The sequence below is a fragment of the Eubalaena glacialis genome, chromosome 3 (genome assembly GCF_028564815.1).
Source record: "Eubalaena glacialis isolate mEubGla1 chromosome 3, mEubGla1.1.hap2.+ XY, whole genome shotgun sequence".
NCBI lineage: Eukaryota > Metazoa > Chordata > Mammalia > Artiodactyla > Balaenidae > Eubalaena > Eubalaena glacialis.
In genome coordinates, this window is record NC_083718.1 from 2,797,046 (window position 1) to 2,808,647 (window position 11,602).

Consider the following 11,602-nt stretch of genomic DNA (forward strand, 5'->3'; position numbering starts at 1 on the left):
TCCCCTGAATGATCTAGCTAGTGAACTAGTCACCAGTAACTTGGTCACCAGGCAAATCAAGCCTGCAAGAAAGGGAGCCAACATTCAAATTACCATGTTATTGTCCGACCCACAGAATTTATTTTCAACATAAACATATAACCTCAATATGAGATGTCTAACTAAAGCAAGCACCACCAACAAGACCAAGACAGCCTCTCCTCTTCTAAGGTTTAGGTTTTGCCCAGAATTCTCAATACATGGAATAGCCCATACAGAGTCATTGCTCCCACAGCAAAGCCTTGGGCTGCCACGCGCCTGTGGATCAGGTGAACATTTTAGTATTGCCCCAGCTCTTCCATTTATATAATCCATATGCAACGATTGCTGCAAGACCTGCCGTTCCAATGGGGACAAACGGTGCCTCTCTAGCTTTTCGGATAAGTTTAGATCCCTGATCTTCATCATATGATGAAAGAGAAACATCTGTGTCACTTGACATAGTGATTGAAGAATCTTCAGACAATGACAAGATGTCGCAGGCTCCAACTGGCTTCTCTCTAGATTATTTTAAAAAGGCATTGCTTTCCCCTTGGTTTAGTGAAGCTGCAAGTAACGGAAAGCCCAGCCTGAACTGCTTCAACAATAAGGAAAATATCATCTCTCTCCCATCATAAGAGAGTCGGCGATGGGGCCACTCCAGGGCTGGGTCACTCATGGCTCGGTGATGTCACCAGGGCCCTGGTTCTCTCTGTCTCTGCCGTTGCCAACATGATGCCCTCTCCTCTGGCAGCTTCATGGTTGCCAGGGGGCTGCAGCCGTCCCAGGAATCACACTGGACAAAGAAACAAGGTCCAGTGCATTAGATGAGGGTGTCCTGTTTTCTAGCTTTCCATCAGGAAAGAAATCCTCCCGGTAACATGCCAGAAGATTCCTCTCCATGTCGGGGGTGAGATCCTGGTCACAAGCCCATCCCTAAACCCGTCCCTGGTGGCGTGGCCGTGAGAATATTCAGGACTTAGCCTTGAGCTGAGCTCACAATGGGGTCACTTTTCCAGTGGGGAGAAATGAGAGTTCTGTTGACAAGGAAGCAAGAGAGAATGGACAGGGTAAGCAACACATACTGTCAGCCCTGTCCCTGAAGTTTTGTTCTCTTCCTACCTTCTTGAGCACCTGTGCCACACTAGCCACCATTAATTTCACATATGTAGGCAAGACACAGTTTGCAAAGGGAGAATGGAACAGTCTGTGGGGAGGGGGCGGATTTAACACTGTGATTCGGAAAGGAGGTGGGAGATGTGCACATGGATCAGAGAGGCGGGTTAGCGGGTAGGTCACACTTACTGACACACCACCATTTCCTACCCAACTGAATCAAGATCAGATGTGCAAGAGGTACGAGCCTTGAGAACCAAAGATGAGCTTCAGGCCATACAGAAGCTTGGAAATTTCCTGTTTCCCCTGGGATTTTTATGTTGGTGATACAGAGCTGTAGAATTTGCCATCAATTCACTGACTTGGGCAGTCATTATCAGGATGTACAGCTACTGTGCAGAACAAAACTAAAATTGGGCTCATTGAAACATCCACCGGGAGGCTGGTAGAGAGCAGACCAAAATGTACGTGGTGCTTTTATAGAAATGATCTCACTTGAGTATTCCTGTCCTATCTTCTATCTCACTAATTATAGCAAACATTCGAGTACTAATTACTATGTCCAGACACTGGTACATACACTTTATATCAATTAACTTATTTGTTCAACAGCCCTGCGAGGTAAGAGCCACAATCGTTCCCATTCTAAAGACCAAGAACTGACCCACGGTGAGCTTGTGTGATTTGCAGAAGGTTGAAGAGACTGTAAATGGGAGGAACTGTGATCCCGTGGTTTTTGCACTGAACCACTACACCCACTGTCTCTTTAGGAGGCTTGAACCTGCCACCGATGACACTTGGATAAGTTTTTGTCTTATGAGGGATTTCATTTAACCTCGATACTGGAGAATGTTAAAACATGCTTTGGCCATTCGTTTTCTCACTAGTGCTTTTTTTGTTTGTTTGTTTTGTCTTCTGTCTTTTTTTAATGATTGTTTTGCATCTCACAACATCTCCTAAGTTTAAACTGAAAATCCAGAGAGACTTTGGTTGACACCTCTAATAAATATAGAGCTAGAAATCAGACATTATATTGGGCTGGCCAGAAAGTTCGTTCGGGTTTTTCTGTAACACCTTATGGATGTTTTTGGCCAAGCCAATACGTGCGTGCGTGTGTGTGTGTGTGTGTGTGTGTACTCTCTGATAAGAAATAGTCTTAGAGGCAATGATGATTATATTTGAATGCTTAAGTCACCATTTTCCTAGAACACCCTTAAAACCCACACCTAGGGCTTTTATTCTTGTATTGTAAAGATGTTTAGTTAGAAAAGGTCAATCTTGGACTTCCCTGGTGGCGCAGAGGTTAAGAATCTGCCTGCCAGTGTAGGGGACATGGGTTTGGGCCCTGGTTCGGGAAGATCCCACATGCCGCGGAGCAACTAAGCCCGTGTGCCACAACTACTGAGCCTGCGCTCTAGAGCCCGCGAGCCACAACTACTGAGCCCACGTGCCACAACTGCTGAAGCCCACGCGCCTAGAGCCCGTGCTCCGCAGCAAGAGAAACCAACGCAATGAGAAGCCCATGCACCGCAACAAAGAGTAGCCCCGGCTCGCCGCAACTAGAGAAAGCCCGCGCGCAGCAACGAAGACCCAACGCAGCCATAAATAAATAAATAAATAAATAAATAAATAAATTTATTAAAAAAAAAAAGAAAAGGTCAATCTTAATATCTAAATGACCTAGCAATAAAACTGAGCCACAGCATGGGACTTGTGGCAGCTAGTCCAAAAACTCTGGAAATAATGCAGATAAAACTTTTGCAAATGTAATTGAATATAGACTTACCTTGCTTTATATGATAGGTTTGTTTTTAAAACATTTAGACATAAATCAAATTTAGCAAAATAAAAACAGAGTACTTGCTGTTCAGTGCAAATCTGTGTTCCTTTCATCAGATGGAAACTCTTTCTGCAGTGTTGATATCTGCTTTCCAATTGATGCATTTAGATGTTTGCCCTGTTGGGCATCAGGTCTGCGGTGTAGACACTTTCTCCTCTTCTCTTCTCCCATGTTCCATCCGTCTCAACTCTCTTCTTTGCTCAGTCCCTCACTAAGTCACACAGAGTACCTCTCTAAACTCCCTTAAGACTGAGAGCCACAAATCTGACCACTGGGCAATATTTTTTAAAAATCTGAACAACAATGAAAGTGATCCTGCAGTCACATCCTACTTCCTTGCCCCCCAGGTTACTCTGTCCACGCCGTGGTCATTATCTAGACTGGCTGGCTGGATTCCGAGCAGCTACACAAAGTTTCAGCGGTTGGGCTGATTTTTTTTAAGTTCCATCATCCATCCTTCAGTATTATTAAAATCAAATTAATAGGCAGTACTGAGAACTTACGAGGTCCTCCCAGAGCTGTCCTGGGCTTTGTTGGGGAAACACTGAGCCAGAATAAGAGAGCAGCAGGCTTTGGACCTGTAGGATCGTCACAGTTTTGTTCCTTACTTGGGTTTGGAGTGTTATTAGGTCACAATGTCCCCTGCGTGTCCACGAAGAAGGTACATTCCTAGTACCAAATGGGAAAGAGGGTGTTCCTTTGGAGTTAACGAAGTGTGTGTGTGTGTCCTTCCAGAGGCAGTAAAGTGCTGGAGTTGGTACTCGGCTCCCAAGGCCAATGGCATTGACGTACGCTCAGCTGTGCCAGATGACCTTGGGCAAGTTAACCCCTCAGTGCCTCAATTTCTTCATCTGTACAAGAAGGATAGTCATTGTACCTATGTCCTAAGGTTGTTGTGAGGATTAAATGGGTTAATTACACCAAAAGTCTGGCACATAGTAACAACAAATGTTGGTTATCACTTCTTCCCCGTTGTTTGCAAACCACTCAGATCTTCCAAGGTGAACATTTTTGACTAGAGCTAGAAAATTATTAAATATATTTTTAATAACTTTATTTATTATTTATTTATTTATTTTTGGCTGCGCTGGGTCTTCGTTGCTGCGCGCGGGCTTTCTCTAGCTGCGGCGAGCGGGGGCTACTCTTCGTTGCGGTGTGCGGGCTTCTCACTGAGGTGGCTTCTCTTGTTGCAGAGCACGGGCTCTAGGTGCGCGGGCTTCAGCAGTTGTGGCTCGCTTGCTTAGTTGCTCCACGGCATGTGGGATCTTCTCGGACCAGGGCTTGAACCCATGACCCCTTCATTGGCTGGTGGATTCTTAACCACTGCGCCACCAGGGAAGTCCAAGAAAATTATTAAATATTGATTGGAATGGATTCCAGCAATCATTTATTCATCTTAAACCTACGTATGGAAAAAAAACCCTTAATGTCTGCTTGGGAAAAGTTCTGGGAATTGTCATTGTGGTAAAAGCTGCTTTCTAGACCTTCTTTTGATATCAAAGTTGATATGGCATAAATGGAATACGGAGAGTAGTCTGGTGAAGTGGGGCAGTGTGTACTCAGATGTTCTTTTTCTTTTTGCGTCGCTGGGGGGAAGAGGGGTGTCCCTGACTTTGCTGACCTGGCCTCAGCTTGTGAGAACTTGGTGAGATTGGCAAAGCACACATGGCATCCTCATGTACCCTGGCCTCCATGTCTATTTCCCATCTACACATGCTGGTGTCATATTTTCTATAGAAAGTATCCATCCATTCATTATTTGTTCAATGAAAGTGTGTGAGATTCGCCCACATTTAAAAGTGAAAGGCAAAAGGCAGAAAGTCAAGAAATACTTGCATGTGTGAAATGAGTTAGGGGATTAAATTTTTTTTTTTTTTTGAAGAATGGGTTTCCAAACAATTTGATAACAAATTAGGTATTCCTGGCTTTATCTTATTTGATATCAGTAAAAGCATTAGCAAAAGTTGGCCCAATTTAGGAATCCACAATACTTTGTACTTCATCTTAAGCCTCAGTTGATGACTCTCAGTGTCCTGGAAGGTGGTTGGACAATTTTGATTTACTGCAAGGATCTGCCTCAGTCCTCAAGTCACCAAGAGATACAAAAGATCTATTGTGTTGATAACTTTTGAAGTTTTATGTGAACTGCTATTGTGTTAATACCTTCTAAATATTTTATTAGATAATTTCAAACATGCTTTAAATGCAGCTTCTTAAAAAAAAACAGGGTTCAAAAACATTTCTGAATGCTGATCTAAACATCTAAAGACATTTCATTGAACTTGCAATAAAATTGTGAATCTGAAAACAAATTCTTTTGTTATATCCAAACACTGGGGAGTGGGATTTCAAGAGCTTAAATTTGAATTTTTTGTGATGATGCTTTTTCTTTTATTCAACTTTAGTTATCTCATCTGTACAAACTGGTTACAATTATAAATCTGTCTCAGACTCCTGGAAGGGCTGATGGAAATGATTCCAGAGCCCTTTATGGAATATTTAATTACTTTTCTACATTCAGCATAAAAGTTATACTTTATAACTTTAGGGACTTCTTCTTTACAGCTCTTATAATCTACAATCTATATTAAATATTTTATTCTTCTTGGCTTAGCTTAAAATATAACTCTGTAGCTAGAGACACACACTTGTGCGTGTGTGTGTGTGTGTGTGTGTATCAAAAACACAAAGTACTATCTTGGAATTTTAAAATCTTATCACTTTGAAAGCTAGCTAGTGTTTAATTTTGTTCTATTTTATTTTTTTTAAATTGAAGTACAGTTAATTTACAAGGTTGTGTTAGTTTCAAGTGTACAGCAAAGTGATTCAGTTATATATATATATGTATATATATACTTTTCCAGATTCTTTTCCATTATAGGTTATTACAAGATATTGAGTAGAGTTCGCTGTGCTATACAGTAGGTCCTTGTTGTTTATCTATTTTATATATAGTAGTGTTTATCTGTTAATCCCAAACTCCTAATTTCTCCCTCTATCCACCACTATCCCTCCCCCCACCACCAATATCCCCTTTGGTAATCATAAGTTTGTTTTCTATGTCTGTCGATCTGTTTCTGTTTTGTAAATAAGTTTCTTTGTGTCATTTTTTTTAGATTCCACATATGTGATATCATATGATATGGTATTTAATTTTTATCATCGCTTTTCTATTTTAAATTACAGAATGTAAACCTCACCTGATGTCACTTGGGATGATTTTTGATTTGGCATGTATATATATATATATACACACACACACACACACTCACATATCTACACATATACATGTACACAGTTACACATGTATACATATATATTTATACACATATATATGTGTGTGTGTGTATATATATATATATATATATATATGTTATACTTTCTTCTGAGTTGTGTTCTAAGGAGTCTGAAAGATGCCTTTCTTTAGATTGCCAAGATCTTAACACATCTACTCCATTCACTTCATCTCCCATTGTACCACGAGGAAAACACCAATAGTATTACCTTCCCTTAATGAGATAGAAAAACTCGGGCCTGAGTGCTTGCGTTGTGAAAGCCAGAGCAACAAATCAATGGCGGGGCTGGGGTTGTGTAAGTGGTGACCCATGGGGGTCGGAGGGGCCTGGCCCCGCTCAGCCCCCTCACTAGTCCTGGATGATACTACCCACAGGTGGATGGTCTCCCTGTGAAGCCTGACCTTGATTCTGCTGCATTTTCACACTGGCTTAACGTTAAAAACCTGGTTATTCTCTTCCCTTGTTTCACATCTGAAAACCAGCAAATGTAGGTCCTCTCCTAACTCCTTTCAAAGAGCAAACAACTCCCGTCACACCTGTGATGCCAGAATGTTAACCCCAAATCCCTCTGTACCAGCAAAACATTTAAACAATTCAACTTCTCTCTTCGTAGAAGCATCATTTTTGTACCCCTGACTTGAATCTTGTTCAAGGTACTGCTGAATAGCAGGCGAGACCTCTCTGATTTGTTAAGGATAACTTCAGAATCCCAGAGTCCCCGAATCATTTTATCATGAGGTTAGATGGGAGTTCCATTCGGTGATGCCGGGTTTAAGATTCTTCCTTTTTCTTTTTGTACCTTTGAAAGAAACCACCGGGAATTCCCTGGTGGCCCATGGTTAGGACTCCATGTTTTCATTGCCCAGGGCTGGGGTTCGATCCCTGGTTGGGGAACTAAGAAACCACGAACAAGAGAAGACCACTGTACCTGTCCTTCTCCTCAGGAACCAAGTGAGTCTTTTGCATCTGGGACCAGCTAACAGCAAGGCCCATTTTCTCCCTGAGACGTGGCCGAGCTGCAGCTGCCGTCCAGAAGATAAAGCTCAGCCCAGCTGCCTGTGTTTCAATCTTTACAGTATCTTGATTTGGACCTGATTAGTCAAAAGAGAGAAAGAGATAAAATATCCAGAATGTTTAAGCTACTGGGGAATAAGCACTTTGGGGATAGATAAAGAAAAAAGCCTAGTATTTTCAATAAATGGCATAGTAGTATGTAAATATGTTTAGAATCTTAAGGTCAAAGACGTTTTGTTATTTTTAGAAACAGACAAATGTATTAGGCATAGTTAAATTTGCTCATAAATGATTATTTCTGATTTATTTTAAAATGAAAGTTTGAAAGAATAATCCAGGACAAAAAAATCCTCCATTTCTTCTGTCTCTCAACCACTCTCCGTCATATTTTTGACAAAATAGAGGAAGCACCCTGCATCCTCCTCTTGCAAATGTTTCTGGGTTCTTTCCTCCTAGGTTTCACACTGCTCATCACTTTCTAGCCCTGTTTTCTCAAGTTATGGAGGGTTTTTTGTTTTTTTTGTTTTTTTGACAGAGTTTGGTAGCCTTGCTTTACTGCCAATAGTAAGCAAAAGAGAGTTTGAAATCTTAAAAAGAAAAGTTTTCCATTTATAAGAACTAATGATCAAGCTGCTGATGTTTAGGTGTTTCCTCTTTGGTAGGAATGGATGTCTACTGGGTACCTGCCTTTTGCCAGGCATTGTGTGAAGTGTGGTGACCAAACCAACACCAAGATGCCCTGGAAGCATCCATGACAGCATCGCCCTGACCAGCCATTCTCATAGCTTATCACCTCCAAAAAGCACCACAATAAAATCTCTGCACTTTAAAAAAGATTAAATCCTCTTTAATTTACTTACTTTTCATATTTAAGGGAACTACAAACATTTAGACAGTGGTATGTGGTTATAGAAGTGGATATGACTTATATTCTCAAATATAGAAGACTGATCACTCAGCTTCTCTTATCAAAGTGTTATCAAGCATCCTCTAGCATGTTGGTCGTTTTTATGGACAATACAGTAGACGCCTAAGACGTTATCCTTGCCCTCAAGGAACTTACAGCATTTGAAGAGAGTCTATTTGTTTGTTTTTGTTTGGGGGGTGGGGGAAGGGAGTTCGGTTTGGCATTTTGCTAAGTTAGTTAATTCCTTTTTCACCTGGTCAGTGAGAAAAATAAAATGTAAAAGTACTATATCCAAGTATAGCATTTATGTACTCTGAGATCTCTGGTTTCTGATTCTCTTGGCTTTGAAAGTATAGTAAGATAATTCTTCTTATAAATAATCATAAATGCAGACCTCTTTCATACCATATGGACATTGGAAAATATTTATAAAAGCTTATACAACGCCCACATCCAATTTTTACTATTCAGTTGCCTGGGTTTTATAAATCTTAAATGTGAGTGTTAGAATAGACCCATATGGTCTTTTAATTAATCTTCCACCATTTCCAACGGCATTTCCTTTATCTGTTTGAATCTAAATATTCTTTTACAATCAGTTACATGCTTTGTACCTTTAATCTGCAATCCCCGACCAGCTGAATTTACACCAGTGTAGCCTGCAGAGCTGCTCACCAAACACACATTACCAGGCACCTTTTGAATGACACCCGCTGGCCGGAGTGCTGGTGATAAGAAGAGCAAGGGGACAGTTCATGGTCACATGGGAGACAAAAATATATTATGATAAGAGCTGCCACCATATTACCTATGGGCTTCAGAGGGTCCCAGTAACTGGTATTGGGAGACTTGAGATGTGGTCTTAGTTTGAGAAATAAAAATTACTGCTCAGAAATTATATTCCTTGGGACTTCCCTGGTGGCGCAGTGGATAAGACTCTGAGCTCGATAAGACTCCGGGTCCAATCCCTGGTCAGGGAACTAGATCCCACATGCATGCTGCAACTAAGAGTTCGCATGCCACAACTAAGGAGCCCACGTGCCGCAACTAAGACCTGGTGCAACCAAATAAATAAATATTAAAAAAAAAGAAATTATATTCCTCTTCCTAAATTATTCTGAAGGGGCCATTCTTGCACATTGTTCGTTTGCGGTGTTAGTATTTGGCTTTTCCCATAACAAGACAAGAGGTTGATTGGAACAGAAATGATCAAAGTGAAAAGGAGCTTTTCTGTTGTTTGTGGTTGGGGGCAGGGTGGGTGGGTCTTGTTGTCCAGAGATCTCTCCATCCTTGGGACAATTGTTGATGGGTAGATGTTTCTGGGTCACCGGCAGCTGAACCTGTGAGAGCAAAGATGAGAATCTTGAATGGAACTGAGAGTTTTTGCACTTAAAGGAGTGGGTCCTGGGCAGTTGAGTCAGGAAGGCTTTTTCTTCAACTTCTGGTTTTAATTTGGGGCAAGTTTTGGGGCTAAAGGCACAGTGAGAGCTGTCTGCCAGACTTTTTTTTTTTTTTAAATCAATCGGACACATTGTTTGTTCCTCTGGGTTTGATAGACATGTTGTAATAAGGTCCTGAACTGCTCGCTACCTCTTTATGTACCTTCTGTCTAAAGGCTTGTTACTATTGTGACCTATATTCATGGAACCACAAACAATGGGTTTAACCATTAACTTTCAAACCACCTTTAACTGAATTCTTTTATAAGACGAGAATTATATGGGTTTCCACTGGTTGCTTAGAGGAAAAAAGAAAAGGACTCAGGTTGAACCAGGTTAGTAAGGACCTGGGAGTTGGTTAGGATGCCCCTAGACCAGGCGGATAACTTGCCTTGACCTGACCATGTCAGATAACACTGTTTAGCTGACAATCCAGTGTCCCTGAAAATCATAAGGCTTTCTGAAGTTGGTCTGTCTGTGAGTAAAATTGAATTGTGCCAATATCTTGTATTCATTGAGTTAAACCTCGCGGTCTATTTCAATACTTAGTGTCCGTTAAGGTACAATTTGATGTTAGTTATCTATTTTCAGGGCCCTTCCTGGTGAGCCTTGGGAAAGTTACAGGCTACAAAGAATACATTGTTTTCTCACGTGATAAGAAACACTGAAATCCTGTCCCTTTAGGTTCATAATTATCTCTATGAATTTTCTATTTTTAATTGAACAGCAATCCAAATAAAGGGTAGCTTCCAGAAAACAATCCAGTAGTGCCTGATGTTTCATGTAAAATAAAAAGACCATCCCATTGGAGTGGGGAAACTGACCTTATTTGGATGGCTCATGAAATACCATCAGTAACATAGGAGCCCATCTGGGGTCTTCCATAGTTTCTACATTTTTGCTTTTTAAATGGGGTGTAATTTGCACATGCTGCTTTGTATCCGTTGAACTTATGCCATAGTGTAGGATTTTTTTTTTTTCCCCATAACATTAGAAAAGCCTTTTCCTGTCCTTCTGGTAGATTAATTATTTTTCAGAATCTATCTCTGGGCTGCTTTAACCTGCTGGCCCCAATTTTCAGATCAAGAAATAGAAACACAGCGAGGCCAGGTGATGGGTTCAGCACAATGCAGGAATCAGCAAAAGCCAGCCTCGTGGTTCCAATCCTGAGTTCACTGCCTGAGTCATCAGGCAGTTCCCAAGTAACTACTTTATTTATTTATTTTTCATTTATTTATTTTATTTATTTATTTTTGGCTGCATTGGGTCTTCATTGCTGCATGCGGGCTTTCCCTAGTTGCTGCAAGCGGGGGCTACTCTTCGTTGCAGTGCGCGGGCTCTAGGCGAACAGGCTTCAGTAGTTGTGGCACGCAGGCTCAGTAGTTGTGGCTCGCGGGCTCTAGAGCACAGGCTCAGCAGTTGTGGCGCACGGGCTTTGTTGCTCCACGGCATGTGGGATCTTCCCGGACCAGGGCTCGAACCTGTGCCCCCTGTATTGGCAGGCGGATTCTTAACCACTGCGCCACCAGGGACATCCCCTGAGTAACTACTTTAGCGTCAATTCTCTGATTCACAAACATACAGGCTGCTTCTGATTAAATTACTTAATCTGCTTCATCAATGCTTTGACAAATTTATTGTCTATGCTCTCATTTAGCAATTAATTATATAATGTGGCAGGTTTTTCCTGTCGGTATTTTGTATTGTTATTTAATCTTTTTTCTCTCTAACTTTATTGTGTTGTTATTTATTCGTGTACACTTAAATTTGTATTCCTTAAGAAAGACTGTGCCATTTGTGAATTTCCCAAGGAAAAGAACTGGCACCTATAATTCTTTGCAGCCTCTCAAAGGCATAAGGCCTTGCATACAGATTGCTGGAATTTGAATTGATCTCATTTTCATTAGATAAAACATCGTTTTAGGTTTTGAAGCACTTGTCTGCTGGTATTAATTGATGTATTACTGAAGTA

The 11,602-nt window shown here is 41.1% G+C and overlaps 1 pseudogene; it reads right to left on the bottom strand.

Moving 5' to 3' along the window:
* Window positions 1-205: 205 nt before the first annotated feature.
* On the bottom strand, window positions 206-499 carry LOC133087680 (HIG1 domain family member 1A, mitochondrial-like; annotated as a pseudogene).
* Window positions 500-11,602: the final 11,103 nt, after the last annotated feature.